The sequence below is a fragment of the Canis lupus genome, chromosome 2, assembly GCF_048164855.1.
Source record: "Canis lupus baileyi chromosome 2, mCanLup2.hap1, whole genome shotgun sequence".
Classification (NCBI taxonomy): Eukaryota; Metazoa; Chordata; class Mammalia; order Carnivora; family Canidae; genus Canis; species Canis lupus.
The window spans coordinates 45,631,536-45,651,703 of record NC_132839.1 but is presented as its reverse complement, the minus strand read 5'-3'; the positions used below and the strand labels follow the sequence as shown (position 1 = coordinate 45,651,703).

Sequence of the window (20,168 nt, the reverse complement as noted above, 5' to 3'; positions counted from 1 at the left end):
CATGGTTTTAGAAGGCAAGAGACAGTAGCCACAAGGAGGGAACCCAAAATTAAGATACATATTTCAAGCAGTCAAGTGAGAAGTGGGACAAGGAAAGGGAGGTAGAGGCCACTGGTCTGATAAATGGTAGTAGAGAAGCAAAAAGTAAGGAAGAGGAATGGGGGGGAGGGTAAGTCTTTTTTATGCACAGAAAGCATAGAGTGATGACCAAGGAGAAAAAGGGATGGAGAGAGTTTTAGGACCACAGAACAATAATGTAGTTGAAAGGAAGGATGGTTGGTGGTATAAAGGTGAGGCAGGGGAAGAAAAAATAGGTAACAAGATATGAAGTTATTAAGAACAAACATTAAAAAATAATAATAATAAAAATAAAAAAAAAGAACAAACATTAAGGCTTGAATAAAGCTGGCCAGAACACCCACTCCAAAGTTAGGGAATGTAAGCCACTGCCATCTGATTTGTCTCTAAAACTCTCCAAAAAGAGAAGAGGCGGGATCCCTGGGTGGCGCAGCGGTTTGGCGCCTGCCTTTGGCCCAGGGCGCGATCCTGGAGACCCGGGATCAAATCCCACGTCGGGCTCCCGGTGCATGGAGCCTGCTTCTCCCTCTGCCTATGTCTCTGCCTCTCTCTCTCTCTCTGTATGACTATCATAAAAAAAAAAAAAAAAGAGAAGAGGCCACAGGCCTTCCTACCTACCCTCCACCTATGGCCTCTACACAAGCAAGAGTTCATCCTGTACCCCCACTTGGTACATACTCCACTATTACCTCCCATTCTGGAGAATGGATATTTCATTCCCTTGCACTGGTTACTTACTTGGCTTTCATAGCTCCCACTAGAAGCTCCTGGAAGACCGAAGGTTAAGAACAGGTGACATCATGATTGGACATTTTAGCAGTTTTATGACATATTCACAAGTTCTTGAACATTCCTCAAATCCATAAAAGGGTCTATGTGCCTTCTCCTTTAATATGAGCTGGCCTTGCTGACTGGTGCACCCATAGAGTATGTGCCTGGGCCAGGCCCGAAAGATGGTTCAGCTTCCACCTTGTTCTCTTGGGATACTCATCTTTGGAGCCCCGAAAGGCCAGGAAAGGAACAGGAAGACGAGCTGCTGTGAATAGTAAGCAGGCATTCCGGCTGACATCAGTCCCTACGTGTCAGTGGGGGAGCCACAGAGGTGACCCCAGCCTGGGCCACCTGCAGACCTCATCCTCATGAAAGGCTGCATGAGACCCACCATGCTGAATCCACCCAACACTTAGCACCACAAGAGATAACAAGAAAATTATTGTCGTGATTTTAAGTAAATAAATTGTAGGGGGCATCTGTCATACAGAAATAGAGACCTGGGACAGACACCATTGGTTCTCAAAATATCTGTTACATTTTAATTTAACAGCAGGGGTGGCTGGGTGGTTCAGATGGTTAAACGTCCAACTCTTGGTTTCAGCTCAGATCATGATATCAAGGTCTTGAGATCGAGCCCCACATTGGGCTCCACACTGGGTGTAGAGCCTGCATGAGATTCTTTCTCTCTCTCTCTACCCCTCTCCCACTGCCTGCCTCTCCCCTCCACCCCTGAATACTATCTCTCCCTCCTTCTCAAAAAAAAAAAAAAATAATAATAATAATTTAACAACAGGTAAGGAAGGCAGCATTATCTCTTGATCTTTTTCTCTTTCTTTGTCTTACCCTCCAGCCACTATCTTTTCTGTGCCTCAGTCAGGTGCTTCTTATATCCTGGTCCCCTCCCCCACCTTGTTTTCTCTCTCTCTCTCTCTCTTGCTCTCACTCTTGCTCTCCTTCTCTTTCCAACTATAGAATTCTCCTCTTTCTTTAATGTCCAGGGGACTTGTAGAAGAGAGAGCCACATTCTCCCTAGACCTATAAAAGACTTCTGTTTTCTCTTCTTGGCACAAATAAGCTAAATCCTTTAAAAAAAAAAAAAATTCCCCACTTTTGTTCTTTACTATTCCTCCTTCCTGAATGATCTCTGGGTCTCGTGTGTACTTTTTAGGTTGTAAAAACTACAAACAAGATACTTTCCCCAGCCTCTTCTGGCAAGCACTGTTGTTTGGGCCACCCTCGGATCTTCGTGTCGCTGTCCCACCCATCAGCTGCAGGAGTCCTGACTTGCTTCCCCAGCCAGGACAGGGGGCTGCAGGCTGCAGCTGCATCAGGAGCGTGAGTGGGAAGAAAACAGGTCAGGATCACTGACCCCCCAACTCAGGGCAGCTTCAGATGAGTCCTCCCAGGAGGGGTGCCCACACACTGTGGCCTGGAGACCGCATGATCACCTTGCCCAGATAGGGGGTGACCCACAGAATGGTCACTGAGCAGCTGATAAAGTGTGGAAGCTGGGGGACAGGCATAAACGAGACTGGGAGGCCTCTGTGGAAGAGACTCCCTACCATCTGGGTTGCGCCACCACCTCATAATGTCACCTGTGACAAGCCCAGGTGGGCACACGTGGACAGATGCGTGCTCTTGCACTAATGCACACAGCCCTGGAGGAGCACAGAAGGGCTCGGGGAGAAAGGAAGAAGCATCCCCCAGGAATGTCAGGCACGTGGCTGCGAGGACCGCGGGCAGGGTTGGCCCAGCGCCAGCGGCCGGCAGAGTAACATCATCTCAGGTCAAGGAGAAAAGCCCACAGCCCAAAATAGCCGCCCTTCCCAGTTGCCACAGCATCTAAAATTATACCATTGAACATTTATTCCTCCGCACACCTCACTTCCGCCGGGGGTCGGCCTGGCGCGGGGGTAGAGCCCACGAAATGTCTGCACGTGAAGGTGCAAAAGGCCCGAGCCTTCCACGGAGTTCTGTGGGGGTGGGAACCCAGGGAGGCGTTGAAAGGGGAGGAAGGAGGCAGAGGACGTGTGGGTGAGGGAAACCAAAAGGAAACTTCTCCAATTTCAGGGTTTTACCCAGAAGGAGCCGAGCTGGCAGCTACCTCGTAAAACCGAGGCCTGAGCAATTTGCCAGTAAATTTGAACCATCCATGTAAACAATGCTAATAATTTATTCCTTGAAATGCCTTTCTAATACATTATTATGCAGAGCTGCACATGCTTCTACTTCAAATTGCCTAAATGGAAAAAAAAAAAAGTAAATTAAGGGGCAATTAGAAAAAATAACAAGAGGAAGCATGAGGAAATGCTATATGCCTATCATGCTAGAACACAGAGGGAAGCTCCAAGCAGGTAATCAGATCATTTCAACCAAAGCCTCCACTTTCTGGGGGAAGGATCCCTTCAGAAATTCAGGCACAGCCTCTGTCTTTGTGCATTGAAGCTTGGTTAACTGGGGGGTCTGAGTGGCTCAGCGGTTGAACGTCTGCCTTCAGCTCAGGACATGATCCTGGGGTCCTGGGATCGAGACCTGTATTAGGCTTCCCGCAGGGAGCCTGCTTCTCCCTCTGTCTGTGTCCTTGCCTCTCTCTGTGTGTCTCTCATGAACAAATAAATAAAATCTTTAAAAAAATTTTTTTTAAGAAATTTGGTTTACCTGATTCTGGAAGACCAAGCAGTACGCAAAATGAAAGCAAACAATCGCTATTGGAAATACACCTCTGGTCCTCCGTTTCAACAAACAGCAGCTCCACCTGATTCCATTTTATTTTTTTATTCTTATCTTTTCAATTTTTTTTAAAAGTAAGTGCCATGCCTAGCATGGAGCCCAGTGTGAGACTTGAACTCACAACCCTGAGATCAAGACCTAAGCTGAAATCAAGTAGTAGGATGCTTAACTGACTGAGCCACCCAGGCACCCCCACCTGATTTCATTTTTTAAAGCCCTTAAAAAATAGGCAATATTTCACAAAGGTAAACTCCCTTCTGCCACCACTCTCACGTAAGCCAGTTCTGGGTCAGAAAGCTAAGTACCACGGATGCCACTGATGAACTTTAGGCAGAGGCAAGGATAAAAATTGGGAACAGAGAAAACCAGGAGGGAAAAGGCCAGAGGAAAGAAACGGTGCGCAGAGCTGAGAACACCCGGTTCCCTCCAGAATGACTGACCATTGGGTGGTTTGTAAAGTACTAGCTGCTATATAATTTTATCTCCAATGCTCCAAAACCCATGAAGAAAGGAAATTTTGTTAAAATTTTATTTATTTAGTTGACAGAGACAGAGAGAGCATGTGCACAAGGAGGGAGAGCAGCAGAGGGAGGAGACTCCCCACCGAGCAGGGAGCCCCACACGGGGTTCGATCCCAGGACCCCAGGATCATGACCTGAGCTGAAGGCGGATGCTTAAACAACTGAGCCACCCAGGGACCCCAAGGAAAGCCATTTTTCTAAATGAGATCACTTTGGAAAAGACACCCCCCAAGGTCATATAAGGGGAGTAGCTGGGTACCTGAGAAGGGCTTGATAGCAAGTCTAACTAACTAAATCCCCTGTTTTTTCTACCCCAACAGTCTTTGAAGTTACAGAGCATAGGGATTTAAGAAATGTTACTCCTAGGTCTATGAGTAACTTATTGAATGATTTCTGAAACTATGATTTCCCTCCTCAACTTGATTCATTCATTCACTCAACAAATAAGGATGGAATCTCACCTCATGGTAAGCAGTGTCTAGGAACGTGGGTTCACCTTCATGGAGATGTCATATATATGATACCTTGATGGCCAACTCAACCATCCCCTTTTCAGAAACCTACTCCCTGACCATGCAATCTGAAGTGGCTCCTGCCCATCCTCTGCCAGTCACTCTTGTCAAATTTTCCCGTAGGACTTAAGTCCACCCAAAACCATGTAGTTCATCCTTATTCACTTTATTGGTGCTTATCTTCTCTAGAAAATTAGAGCTTTCAGAACAAGGACTCTGTCTCACTCAAAGCTGTCTCTCCAATATTTACAATTCCCGCACACAGTAGGTGCTCAATAAACATGTGTCCAATAAATGGCATCAAATATCAAGGAGACCTTTCTTCTAGTGCCTACTATGTGTCTGAAGTAGTATGAGACCATTTACCTCAATCATCTCATTGAATCAAGATCAGATATGCCAAAATAGGAAACAATATGAAGAAGATGGAGCTTTAATAATGGTGGAATGCTTCGAAAAATTAAAGCTGAATTTCCAATGCCTGTACCCTGTAGCCCTTAATGCAAGAACAAGGGACATCTTGTGACGTTAAAAGGTAACAAATTTAAAATGAATAAAAGGAAATACTTTTTAAAACGGCGTATAATCTACCTGTGGAATTCACTGCCGCAGGATATTATTGAGGCAAATAGTCTAGCAAGATTCAAGAAAGGATTAGACATTTATATGAATAGGAATAATATTGGCAGTTACACTAACCAGGTTAAAAAGTTACAAGGCATGTCCGTCCTGGGCTCCAGGGCATAACTGTTCACCAGCTGGGGTGAGGAAGGAATTTCCCCTTGTGATGGAGCATTGAATAATTGGCCAGAGGTACACCGGCTCCTATTTTTGCCGTCTTCTGTAACAGAAGGCAGAGACCACTGCCCAGGGGGAGTTCCTGGAGAAGACAGACCAGTGACCTCTTAGCCTGATATTTCTTTCCTTTAAAAAAAAAAATATTTATTTATTCATGAGAGACATATTGAGAGAGAGGCAGAGACACAGGCAGAGGGAGAAGCAGGCTCCTGCAGGAAGCCCGACGTGGGCCTCAATCCCAGGACCCCAGGATCACGCCCTGAGCCAAAGGCAGACGCTCAACCACTGAGCCACCCCGGTGCCCTGTACCCTGGTATTTCAGACTCCTTGCACAATCCCAAACAAGAGGTAGAAAGGGCGCATAGTGTCCCTATGGGATTCATACTGAAAATGTTTCCATTTCAGAACACAGAAATGATGAAAAATAATTTTCTTCATCCTGACAATGAAAATATCTCATGGAAGGGAATCGGGCCCTGGATGTAATTTTATTACACACAGGCTACAGCGCCTGGAGGGCGTGTGAGCATTTCCAAACCTCAGCACATCGGAGTCCTGGGAGAATCTTATACAAAGGCATCATCCATCCATTTTTCACATCTGTCTAACACCGCGCCTTACACACATGCACTTAGCACATATGTGTTTAATGTAAGTACATTTCTGCAGGTGTGGTAAGGAAAGCTGCTCCTAATGCTGTCCACTCACATTCCAAAGCTTTTCTCAATTGCATTGCCAGGCACAACCCCTGATTCTTGGTGATGTGTGTCATGCATTTTTTTCATCCTAACATGGAAAATCCAAAAGGCAGTTGTTAGCCACGCATCCAAATACAAATGTTCACAATAACATGCTGTCACATTAAAGAAAACAGTGAAGCTAAATTATTCATTATACTCACTTACTTTACAAACCCTATGCAGGTGTAGACAATGCTCTGAAGAAATGGCATTGGTGTCTGAACCCCTAACGAAAGAACATTCGCCAATCGTGGGACAAAGAACACTCTGCAAGCCAAAACACAAAGGGAAATTGTCATTAGAATCCTCAAACAAGCAATGAGCCTAAAATAGATTTCAAAAGTAAACATAGAACAAAATGTGGCATAAACATAAATACATGTTTTTACTGGAGACAGACACCATAGATGCCATTAATATTTTCAAATACATTCTCACACAAAACAAGGTAAGAACCACAGGTCTGGGCCCTAATCCTCAAGAGAATTCTCAAGTCACTCTGGGCAAAGTCCTTTCCACCTAAATGCAAGATTTGCTCCCCTGCAAGATTTACTTCTTTAAGTTGGCAGAGATTAATTGGACTCTCTTAGTATAAGATCATACTTACAGTATCTAATTCCCATCCAGAGAAAAGACCTTAAACATTCTTTTTTAAGACCTTAAACATTTTATTGTTGCTTCAGACACCTACCTGTCATTTTATTGGCGGGTTGCAGATAAGCTTTTTCAACTTGGGCTATTTCTCTTGGTCTAAGCTTTGTTATTTATTTTTCCATGTGATTACAGGAAGAATAGAGCTTGTCAGATTTGTGTTTGTTGGTGCTGGGTTGTTTCTGGTTTGGAGTTTTGGGGTAACTTTGTTGCAGGGTGGGTGTTGGTGGCTAATATTTGTTTTTTACTTAAAATTATCCACATATCATGAGGAATGATAAGTTAAGAGTGTGAGTTCTACAGTCAACCAGGATGGGGTTCAAATCTCACACTAACAGTTTGACCTCAGATAATCCAATTAATCTTCCCCTTTCCTTATCTGTAAAATAGAAAAAAAAAATTAAATCTAGCTTATTCTAGCAAGCACACCAAAGGAGGCAATGCCTACAAAGGATCTGACACATTGCCTGCCATATATTCAGTAGACAATAAATGTTATATATTATTATGACTGAACATATTTAACCTACATATTTGTAATCATTAGAATACATATCCTATTCCAGTGTTATGACATCATTTATGTATCAAGAAAATATTTTATAGTTCCATTTACCCTATTGTTAGGTTTACATTAAGGTTCTAAGAATTGTAACAATAGTTTAAAGAACATCTTTGAGGGGCACCTGGCTGGCTCAGTTGATGGAGCATGTGGCTCTCGATCTCGGGGGTTGTGAGTTCAAGCCCCATGTTGGGTCTAGAGGTTACTTAAATAAATAAAACATTTAAAATGTATTTATTTATTTGTTTGTATAAATAAATAAATAAATAAATAAATAAATAAATAAATAAATAACATCTTTGAGCACTCTTTTTGGTACTGAGAATGAATTCCCAGGAGTAAAATTATTTGGTCAAGGGCTGCAAAAATTTTTGTGGTCTTGACACATGCTGCCAAATGAGTTTCCAAAAGTGTTTTGACCACATACCCCACCACAGCCATATACGACTCACTACCACTACTTGGTGAACAACGGGAATTACCACTTACTAGAAATAAAAAGGAAAATAATTAAAAATCACAGAAAGACCTCGTATAATAAGCTCTTGTCTTCCAGATCTAGAAAAAAAAATGCTGTGAATGGTGCAAGTTTTCATGCCCTCCACATCTGGCAGTTTCCTCCCAAGCCCTTTCTGGAAATATTGTACTCCACCTCTCAGAAATGTCTCATCCTCCAGCCACACACCTCATAGTCTTCCAGCTCAGTGAAGTCAGAGGGAAAGGAGCGATTTCCTGTTTGCTGCCAGAAGTCCAGTGGTCCTGTGAAGGCCTGCAATTCAACTGCCTGCAGCTGGCATGAAGACAGCATCCTCAGAAGCAATCCCAGAGGAAACAGGACCTGGTGAGGCTCATATATAAATATTTTCTTGCAAGGTGGAGTAATGTAGAATGACACAGCCCACATCTCACCACAAAACATGGAAGGTGTAACCCAATGAGGCATATCACCTGACCTCTGAAGGGCATAATCTGAGAAGGAACAGTTGGTCTGTACAGCTTTGCAAGAGACCTAAGTAATATGTGGTTTTGTGGGAAGAAAAGACAAACCGAGAGAGAGAGGAGAGAGAGAGAGAGAAAGAAAGAAAGAAAGAAAGAAAGAAAGAAAGAAAGAAAGAAAGAAAGAAAGAAAGAAAGAAAGGGAGGGAGGGAGGGAGGGAGGGAGGGAGGGAGGAAGGAAGGAAGGAAGGAAGAGGGAGAGAGAACACTCTGGCCTTTGGGAATGAATTTACCACACATGAAAGGTGAGGGACTGACAATGTTGAAATGAAAATCTTTCAACCCAGGGTAATCACAAAGAGGTTTTCCCCTGTCTCCTTCCACACCAATGTCCTCATGATCCTCTCTTTCTCTAGAAACAAGTCCTGAGGAGCCCCAGAAAGTCATCTGAATTCTGTGCAGGCCTTTTTCTAATAAGAGAACATCCGACCCTCCCACCCCACCCCCCATCCACCTAAAACTCTCCAAGGAGAAATCTCTCCCAAGTTGCTATCACTGCTAAGGTTGGTTCAACTGCTTCTCCCAGCTCAGTGACAATGTAATGTTCACATAAAAGGCGCAAATCATAGTTGGACTCTTTTGACATTTGTGGATGGCGTGGCATTATTTGCTAAATTCCAGAAAGTGGTGCCAGTTAAACAGGCTGAGAGGATTAGTTACTGCAATGATGGGGATCATTGGCATGGCCTTTGTCGTGGCTGCCTGCACACCTGGGTATGACATGCCCCTACAGGCAGGCAACAGAGTTGGAGGAATAAGAAAAGACTCAGCCTCCCTACTACCTGTGTGACCCCATGCAAGCAATCAACCTCTCTGGGTCTTGGCTGCCTCTCTGTTAACTGGAAATAGTAACACCTGCCTTGCACGGTTACTGCGAGGGAAGCCCCAGTGCCTAAAGCTCGGAGGTTGTAATATCCACGCATACACATATGCATATGCAAATACATGTGCATGCACTTGAGTTTTTGAAAATCAATTACTCCTCTCCATCTTATAGCTCACAAGGTGATTTTTGAAAAGTCAATCAAGAAAGGAAGGAAAGAAAAAGATTTTCCTCTCCAACAAGAAAAAGCAATTAAACATCAAATATTAACTGTTCCTGGGAGTAAATTTTTTTAATGGGTTAAAGGCTCGGCCATTACAGGCCTCCGGTATGTAATTTCTAAGAAAGGACTAGGTAGTTTTTTTCAAAATTAAGTGGAAGATAAAATGCTGGAGCCAGTGTATCTGCTCAGAAACCACTTTTTTATCCATTTTCCGCAGCTTCCCAATTGCATCATGCCTTTTAAGGGACCCAATCTGTTTAAACAGCACTTTATTTTAAACCTTCACTTGTGAAAAGCGCTGATTTATGATAGGGCTGATTAAAGCAATGGTATCTTAAGCAATAATGATTTCAATTATAGGACTTTCACCTATGTGCATTATTCTGATTTGCTCTCCACTTCTTCAGCATGTTTATTCACTGTGGGAGGGAGTACAGGTAGGTGGTGTAATTTTGAAAAGTCCCTGGAATAATTTAATATCAGAAAGGAATGTATAGACAGGTAGACTGATGTGTCTTTTTTGAGGATGTGAATGTATGGTATTTTAATATGCTCTAACAAACTCGAACAACTCCCCAGTGGGCTCTATGTGATATCATTGGGGTTATTTTTCTCCCCTGCTCCATTCCCAGTGGGGCATATGGAAGTCATAGGAACATGCATACTTAGACTCCCCCTAAGCATATAGTACAGAAGAGTCTCCAGTTTCAGGCTGGAGAAAACCATTAAGCTCAGTGCTAGATCTTTAACTCATTCACCTCTAACATCAATATAACACATACCAATGTAACACGTCCTTATCTGAGTGCCTATCCCATGGATCAGGCTGATGAGTAAGACAGTGAAGTCAGCCTAGAGTCATATGCTAGGGAATGGTGGGCAACTGGAAGGAGCCCTGTCTAATGGGAGCAGCTAATTGTCACCAAGTATAGCTGTGAACCAAATGGTGCCACACTCGCAGAATTTTCAAAAGAAGCCAGAAATCCATACTGGTTTGTGAAGTTCAAGTTTCTTGATCTTGAAAGGTTAGACAAACTATGGCCAACTTCAGCCTGGAAGCCACCTTTGCTATGCTACCTAGCTGGTACACAAGTGGTCAGGCTAAGTTAATTTGTCCTTTGGCTCTGCTTTGAAGCTCCACTTTAATTTGAGAACTAGTCTCACAAACACTAAAATTCATGTAGGATACATTCCCATTAAAATCCTCAACAGCAATTGGAAGGGAAAATTCTATTCATATCTTGACAGTTTTTCTCCCTCCATCAAATCAACTTTATAGATTTCTTAGTTCAGTGCTATTAATTGGACTCTTGCATGATTTAAATCTAGCTCTTAATCTCAGCTATACTACAGTGCCGTAGTCTTTATGAGAGCTAACCAGCAAATGCTTCATGCATTAATCCCTCTGCAAAAAATCATCTTAATACATTTTTAAACTTTTTTTTTTCTTTTGGAAGTTAGAAGTCCCAAGACTCAAATGAAATTGTTTGGGTCCAGCCATTAGAATTTTCAGCTTCACACTTGAAAAATAATGGAACTAATTGCTTTACAGAAGAAAATCAGATCAAAGTCAAGATTCTTTCTTTTTAAACTTTGTAATTATGTATCAGACTCCTCCTTGAAATCCTTAAACATACTTTCATTGAAATGTATATGGGCTTCTTCCCTCTTCCTTTCAAATATGCTTTGTCGTGATTTTGCTGTGTTGCCTTCCATTGCCCTCTTTGATGGCACTGCCTGAAAGGAAAGTTCTCAAACATCACCACCACTGGCAGGGTACAGAGACAGATGAAACAGGTGGTGCCCTGTGCTAACTAGGCATCGCACTGTTTTAAACACAGCATCTGATATGTTCTGTAGCTCAGAAACAGGCAATTACAGGAGACCTCACTTCCTTCTATGCATAGAATTTCTAGCCAACCTTCAGCCCACAGATCTCCTGTCTGTCCTCTCCTTCCCAGCCTCTCCCCATAGCAAGCCCACAGCCTGCTTCCCAGCAACCATTAAATCACAGCTAACAGGCTCCAACTGCTCTGGGCACCAGACGTTGGGGGAACATCTGAACCTATTCATTTGCTTTGCACAGCAGCCAATTCTTGCAAGGTTACAGACTTCCTTAGCTAGAAGCTACCTTGGTGATTCTTCTCCATCCCCTTTATTTGGCAAATGAAGGGGGAAAGACCCAGGGAGAGAAAGTGACTTGCCCAGGTTCACACGGCAGGGCTCTGACTTTCTCTCTGGTGCTTTTCCCATGTCCATGTGCAGCCTTTGTGCTGGACAAGTGACAGTTCTCAAAACTAGAATTTTACTTAAAACAAATTTATTATAAAAGCATTGATGGGCTCCTATTTTGTGCGAAGTGCCCTGTTCATCTCCCAAGACTCAACAATGACTGGAAAGCATTCTAATCCTGAGTCAGTCACCTGCTAATGATTCCTTCTGACTGAGCACACACCCAGAACAACCACAAACTGAATATTGCATAGAGGGTGAAAGCTGGGAGGAACTTTACAACTTTCATCCCAACTTCTCATTTTACAGAGAAAAGGCCTTAGAGCCAATTCCCATCGGACCATCAGACGTGGGTCTGCAGCTAGTCCATATCCCAGGTGTGTCTAGAGCCAGTTGGCGCCAGAGGCAGGTCCAGAACCCATGATGCCAATCACTGAGTCATGTCCTATTGGCTTCAGTACTATTGGCCTAATTCAGAATGCAACCTAACATGGGGGCTCAATGTATCACATGTATAATAAATATTTTTTTGGTTACCCTTCAAGTATGTTAGTTTGTTCCTATGCTAAGCTTTGAAGTTCCCCCTTTCACTTGAGGACTACTCTCTGAGTACGAAAGTGAAAGTCCATGTAGGAAATGTTCCTATTAAAATCCCCACCAGCAGGGTACCTGGGTAGCTCAACTGGTTAGTGTCGGACTCTTGATCTCAGCTCAGATCTTACTCTCACAATTGTGAGCTCAAGTCCTGCACTGGGCTCTGTGCTAGATGTGGAGCCTATTAAAAAAAAAAAAAAGATCCCCACCAGCAATTGGACAGTGGTCCCTGGGAGGTGGAGTTCAGCTACTGAAACAATAGAACTGCAGTGACTGGCACCGTATGCATGGGAACAGCAGACACCCATACCTCTAATATGTTCAAGATAAATCCAAAGAATTGATGTGATAAGCCAAGTCAATAGAAACACTAGGGGTAGTGTTTGTACTTTCACCATACTAATGGAATTTTTAGGATTACCATAGATATATTTAAAATAGTAGCTGCAGTTTATATATATATTTTCAATAATCTTATAAATCAACAGTGTTCAATAATCTTAGCTGAAACTATAAATGCTAAGTGGACCCATTAAAGAAGAAATAAGATAGATTTTTTTTTTTTTAATGTGGTCTTCCAGGAAGCTGCCTCTGGACACAACTACAGAAAATTAACACAATAAGTAAAGCATTATAGAAGAGCTATTAACTGATTACACTAATAAAAACCAAATGGGGGCCTTAATTCTGCCCCTCTGGGAGAGAAGGACGGATAAAATAAACAACAGAAAAAGAACATGAAGTAAAGGATAATTGACTTTAAACAATAATAATACAGAAACCTCCCACCGAGCAAAAAAAAAAAAAAAAAAAAAAAAAAGATTTAATCCAGATCGCTAGCTTCACTTTGGGAAAGATAGAAAAAAAATTCTGATTCTGCCTTGTTAAAACCTAAGTTTGATGCTAATAAGGGTGTTTTCCAGGTAAACAAATTGGAAACATTGAGGTGGGCTGATAAGGAAATTCTTAAGTGCCAGACACATGGACACAATGACTATTCTGCTATATCATCAAAATGAGGAGCCCTTCTGGTCCCACTCAGAGGCAGAGGGAATCTAAACATTCAGAGCTCATGCTCCATCAGGCTGGGATAGAAAGCAGGGTCCAGTAATGCTCGGCATTCACAGAAAGGGTCGAACCAGACAGAGAAGAGGAGGACTGCCTTGGGGAGAGACCAGAGGCCTTTGAACCCACCCCACGTATGGCACTACCTGTTAGCTAAATCCTGATTTATTTTTTTATTTTTTTATTTTTTTTATTCATGAGAGACACAGAGAGAGAGGCAGAAACATACTCAAAGGGAGAAGCAGGCTCCCTGTGGGGAGCCTGATGCAGGACTCAATCCCAGGACCCCGGGATCATGACCCAAGCCGAAGGCAGATGCTCAACCACTGAGCCCCCCACCCCCCGCGGTGCTCCTAAATCCTGAAATTCTTGAACATGCTTGGGGTTAATTCTGTGTAGCAGAGAAAGGTCTTGTTTTTCCATTTTATTATCTATAACATGGTCTGTCATCCTGCCTTCAAATCTAGCCAGGAGCTTACAGTCTCTCTTAAGTGCCTGATAGGTGCCGAGTGTCCTACCAGATGCTTTACACACATTGTCTGTCATTCTCCCATTATACTTGCAAAACAGGTAATAACCCCAAATTCAGAGTTGCTGAATTGGAGTCTCAGAGTGATAGAGACTATTCAACTTCCCACGGTTATTAGGCGTGGCCCTCTCCAAAGGCCTGCACCTTTCTCCCTCTGCATAGGTAACCACCCCCATTGCTAACTGCGACCGTCACTCTTTCTCAGTCTGTTTTCACACATTGTTCTAACCAGTCTAACCCATAGAACCAACCCTCTTTGCATGGCTTCTGCAAAACCCCAGGTTATTTTTACTTTACACTGGCAAAAAGTCAGCAAATTCAAATGAAACAATTCCTATGTGAGAAAATAGTTGAGCATTTTCTTAAAATGCAAACATTAAAAAAAAAAAAAAAAAAAAACTTCCACAAGACACTAACTTTTAAGTTGGGAGAAAATAGCCTGGTCGTTTCATATGATGTACTAACTAACACCGTAGTGGTTCCGATTTGTAAGGAATGTGTTGGTCTGAGACATGATCTCTCACAATGAAATGTGGGTAATTAGAAAAGAAGCATCCATAGGTAAACAATGGGGTTACCTGTATAGAGATAGGACAGTCTTACATAGGAAAGGGTGAGACTTGGGGTGCCTGCCTGGCTCAGTTGGCTAAGCATCCAAATCTTGATTCTGGCTCAGGTTGTGAGATCAAGTCCCACATTGGGCTCTGCACTCTGCACAGAGTCTGCTTGAGATTCTCTGTCTCTCCCTCTGCTGCTCCCCGCCCCCACTCACACTCTTTCTTGTGCTCTCTCCAAAATAATAAATAAATTAACTAAATATTTTTTAAAAGAAGAAAAGAAAGAAAAGAAAAGAAAAGAAAAGAAAAGAAAAGAAAAGAAAAGAAAAGAGAAAAGAAAAGAAAGAAAAGAAAAGAAAAGAAAAGAAAAGAAAAGAAAAGAAAAGAAAAGAAAAGGGTAAGACTTGTTCAGTTCTGAGCAGAGAGGGCTAGGAGACACTCAAAGGGACCAGTGAACAGAAGGTTCAGAAGGAAGATTGCCATTTGAAGCTGAAAACACTTTCCAGAAGCCAGAGCTCTTAAAAAATACAATGCATTCAGGCCATTGCACTTACTAGTGAAATATTGGAGGGGTGTCAAATAAAGAATATTTTAAAATAATTTGGAAGTTCTATTGTTTTGCCAGAAGACAGGAAAAATGAAGAAATTATGTCATTTTGAGGAAGAGGACAAAATTATCATTCTTTGTAGATGACAATATTTACCTGTATGGTTCAAAAGAATCAATTGACAAGCTCTCTAGATAAAAAGCAGGAAAGTGGCAAATGCCAAATAAAAATATGACAGTAGGCACCTTTCCTCAGTGGTTAAAAAATTTAATAGAGAAACAGTATTGGGGATCCCTGGGTGGCTCAGTGGTTTAGCGTCTGCCTTTGGCCCAGGGCATGATCCTGGAGTCCCGGGATCGAGTCCCACGTCGGGCTCCCGGCATGGAGCCTGTTTCTCCCTCCTCCTGTGTCTCTGCCTCTCTCTCTCTCTCTCTATGTCTATCATAAATAAATAAATCTTTTTAAAAAAGAGAGAGAGAAACAGTATTCACAACAACAATCAATAAACTTGAGACTATATTGAGATATTACATGAAGAAACTGCAACTTGGCAGAAATTTGTAGGAAAAGATAAATGAGAAGCAAGTTTTACTTGTAGCTCAGAAAACTCAGTATTAAGGACTTCAAGTGCCCTCACATTAATGTATAAATTGTATACTCACATTTTGAACTGGATGAGTTCTTACGGAATAACAAAGAGCGGAGCATAATCCAGAAAACTAATTGTAAGGATGACAAACTTGTGTTATTGGGTATGAAAACATAGTCTTAAATTGTAATAATAAAAAGGGAGGGTTTTGGCAGAAGAAGCAGTGGAGACATGAAGATAAATAAATAAAATTGAAAAATACAGAAACAGACCCAATAACATACAAGATTTAGATAAGTAAGGAAAAGAGGCTTCAGTATATAGATTCTTACTACACAGACCAAACAAATTCCAAACAAATAAGAAATTTAAACATCCTTTAAAAATAAAAAGAGCCACAAAAGTACAAGTAAAAAATGTAGATTAATATTTTCTAACCCTGGAATGTGCAAGTCCTTTCTGAACATAAAAGCAGAGGAAGAAAGAATAATGGAAAATATCTTTGTACTTGGATTTACAAACATATACATTAAAAATCTATTGCAGCAGCTGACTGGCTCAGTCCATTAAGCATCTGACTTTTGATTTCAGTTCAAGTTGTGATCGCAGGGTCATGAGATCAAACCTCATGTCTACTTGAGATTCTCTCTCTCCCTCTGTGTCTCCCCTCCCCTCTCATTCTCTATCTCTTTCTGTCTAATAAATAAATAAAATCTTTTTAAAAAATCCATTAACAATTCAAAATCAAATGATAATATGGACAAAATGCTCTCAGGCATGATAGTCGAAAGAGTTAATAAACTTAAAATGTAAAGAAGTTTTACAATTTAACAGAAACTCATTTTGGTAAGTTTTTAACTAAAAGTGTAAATAACAGGCAAACTGCATATTCACAAAACAAACCAAATAGCCAAGAAACATGAAGAAAGCATCATAAATAATCAAAAAATACAAATCATAATAGGATTCAAAGTTTCTTATCTTAATTTGGGGAGACTTAATGATGGTTTGTGAATTCTGCATTCTTATTCACTGCAGGTGGGAATATAAATTGGCATAAACACTTTGGAGGGCAGCTCTGTAAATCTTTTCAAAAAAAAAACTCTTCTCTTTGACTCAAGAATTTTGCTTCTAGTAATTTCCAGAAGAAATGGAGATGCACACAAATATTTTTATAAAGGCAAAAAGTTAATAAATAACATGATTACCTGACTAGAGCTCAACTGAATCATGATACCTACAAATAAAGGAAGTAGGATGCCAACATAAAAATAATGTTTTACAATAGTTTCAACACAGGAGCAAATACTTATTATGACTTGTCAGATGGGAAAACCAAATCACACACTAGTGGATGATAGCAGGGCCTCAATCTTATTTTTCAAGTATACAAATACATCCACATAAAAAAAGTAGAGGAGGGGCACCTGGGTGGCTCAATGGGTGAAGCCACAGACTCTTGACATCAGCTCCGGTTGTGGTCTCAGGGTTGCGGGATTGAGCCCCACCTCTAGCTCCCAGCCCAGCAGGGAGTCTGCTTGAGATTCTCTCTTGCTCTCCTTCTGTCCCTCCCCTCCTTCTTGTGCTCAGCCACTAGCTGTCTGTCTCTAAAAAAAAAAAAAATGTAGAGGAAGAAGTGGTGAGACTATAGTCTATTTTTATTTTCTTCTTCATGTGTTTCCATAATTTCCAAACATCCTACAATGGACATGTTATTGTTTTTGCAATCAAGAAAAACAAAACATCTTGCGTGTTTTCAATTCTAGTTTGCCGGACGTGCCCAGAGAAGGTGCTGCAGGAAATAAAGGAGATCTCAGGCTACGGGGCTGCTCAAGCTGGTGAGTCTGTGCCTTCACCGTATTCTGGCTTTTTTGTTGTTGTTGTTATTGTGGTGGTGGTGGCTCTTTTTTTATCTGTGCTCAGAAAGTTTGCAGTCTCCCACACGTTTTTAGTTGCTCCTCCTAGGAGCGACAGAGCAGAGTGTCCCAACAATACTTAATGTATTTTGTGTCAGGGGCCTGTGGGTCAGCAAGGTTATTAATAAACATAGCCTCTTGTTCTAATTTAGATCCCTTCTCTCCTTCGTGTCTCTCCTCCTGCCCTGCTTTTCCTTTTGCTTCTCTTCCTATCTGACCCTCCTCCCCTTCTCTCTGATACCGAGAATTCGGTCTTCACTTTTGCTCAACTTCTGGCACTTTTCCCAAAACGCTTTTTCTGATGCTCTTGTTGGTCCTGTTAAGTTTTCGTGAGGAATTTAATTTTTGAGGAAGTGCGTCGTGTCCTAAATTGATTCCATGCAAGCTGATGTGATACCATGATGTGCCGAGCCTAGCTGAGTGGAGGGATGTGCAAAACTGAGGCAAACTGTAGCTGAGCCGGGGGACTACCTCGTTCTCTGAAAAGAGTGTCTGTTAAACAAGATTCAGTGATAAAAAATTAGCCGGACTTGAGAGGCTGCTAGGGTCAGCCCTGCATAAAAGGAAGTGAAGTTAGAAGGCACAAGACAGCTCTCAATTTCATTATTTTTCTGTTCTCTTTAATAAAATCAACATTTAAGGAGTTGATCGCATATATTTGGAGTGTCTATCAATTTCATTTTCTGTTCAGAGCTTAATTTACTACCTAAGCTTATAGTTAGAGTAAATCTTGTTTTATTTTTGCCGATCTTATTACACAAAGAGTGGCTGCGCTGTCACCCTCACTACCAAATTCTTAGATACAAGCTTGCAAATCCCCTGAACTTCATACAAATCCTGTTCAGTTATTTTTCACTGTCAACATTTTCTCTCTCTCTTTTTTAAAGATTTATTTATTTATTTATTTATTTATTTATTTATTTTGATGGGGGAGAGAATCTTCAAACAGACTTCCCACTGAACAAGGAACCTGGCTCAGTCCTACAAAGCGGGAGATCACAACCTGAGCAGAAACCAAGAGCCTGAGACTTAACCCACTGAGCCACCCAGGTGCCCCAACTGTCAATATTTTCTAACTACCACTCCAAACCAGAGAATATTACTCTGTGAACTGAAAAAGTCAGTTCCTAAACACACACACACACACACACACACACACACACACAGGTCTGCACATGCTCTTTCCAAATGTGTTAAACTTCAGTTGTTAACTTTATTCCACTAAACACAATGTTGCATCTTCTATCAGAGCTCTCAGAAAGTTACATGCACCAATGAGAGTTTAGTTAACAATGATAAAGCAACAGTTTTATACAAGAAAATATGTAAAAAGAAATACGTGATTCTGTGTTGAATTATTCATACTTTTCAAATTAACCTATTGCACTTTTTCCTATTTGAGAACGCGTTAGTTTTTAAAACTGACCTAGACTACCTTTTGTAGAATGAGTGGAAGTCTTTTAGAGTGATGTAATTTTTAAACACATGATTAATTCTACTCCCAACTAAGGTCTTCATATTGAAGAAATGAAAAAAAAATGAAGAAATGACAGGCAAGCTAAATTTATTCCAGAGAAAGATAGTTTTCTATATCTAAATTCATTACTGTGAAACATACCGGTTTTATGGCATTAACAGAATTGTGCCCGACTTTCTGTCTTTCCAAACTAAGAAAGAAAATCCCTGTGTACTTTGAATGAATTATGCATTTGACTTCTTAAAATGGTCACCCCAAACCACTGTACATTAACAGTCAGAGATGCAAGAATCTTATATATACTCAGCCAAAATCTCCATTGGAATTAGCCATTAATCAGACTTGACTGAATGTCTAATTTGGTTCCTGTTTATTTTTTCATTTTCCTTTTAAGTATATCATTCTTATCTGCTCTATAACAACAATCAAAGGATGAGTATAGCTTTAAATGTGTTCTATTAAATGTGTGGTCATTTGTCATTCACGGATTACTATCTAATTAGGCTATTTTCTTTAAAGGTAGTATTTTTCTTAATATACATAGGCTTGCATGAGCATTAAGTTATTAGATTGTGCTGGGGAAAAACAGAGGGAAAAGGAGGCAGAGAAAGACTTTACTGAGTGCCTACTATGTATCATACGGGTGACACCTGCATCTATTTCATTGGTGGAGTTTTGAGGTTGGGCTGAGTGCTTCACACATCTTTTCTGGTGTTGTCCACACAGCATTGCAATGAAGAAGATATTCACTTCAGGATACAGATGAGAAAACTGGGATTTAGAGATACCAAGCAGCATACCCAAGACACAATTAGTGTGGCACGAAGCAAAGATTCAAACCTAGGCTCTGCTCACCAAACCACAGCATTTCCGATGATTAGGAGTGGTAGACTTCATTGTTTGCAATGGCAAGGGCTTGGAGTAGAAATTAAATCCTGAAACACTGCATGCTTGAGGTCAGTGACACCTGATCATTCATAATGTATGTGGGGAATGTCTGAAAGACCAAGAAAGAGCTCCTAAGAAAGAGAATCATATTGGACAACACGATGGATGGCATCATGAAGTTGCAGCAATTCTAACGTTAGCACGACAATATGTATGTTACATATCATCAGAACACCCGTGACACTGTATGACTCAAATAGATAGACTGGTAACTTTCAAAAGCTGGGCATCTTTGTACCCTTGCTGTATGTATTTTAAATATTCTATATATTTAAAGAGGGTCAATGGTTCCAAGATGTCCCTTT

The 20,168-nt window shown here is 41.2% G+C and overlaps 1 long non-coding RNA gene across 1 annotated transcript; it reads left to right on the top strand.

Moving 5' to 3' along the window:
- Nucleotides 1-7,487: 7,487 nt before the first annotated feature.
- Nucleotides 7,488-20,049, top strand: LOC140617221 (uncharacterized). The gene is made up of 4 exons (XR_012017435.1): nucleotides 7,488-7,537; nucleotides 7,923-8,207; nucleotides 17,289-17,360; nucleotides 19,642-20,049. It is a non-coding gene; the product is annotated as an uncharacterized lncRNA (long non-coding RNA).
- The last annotated feature ends 119 nt before the right edge of the window (nucleotides 20,050-20,168 follow it).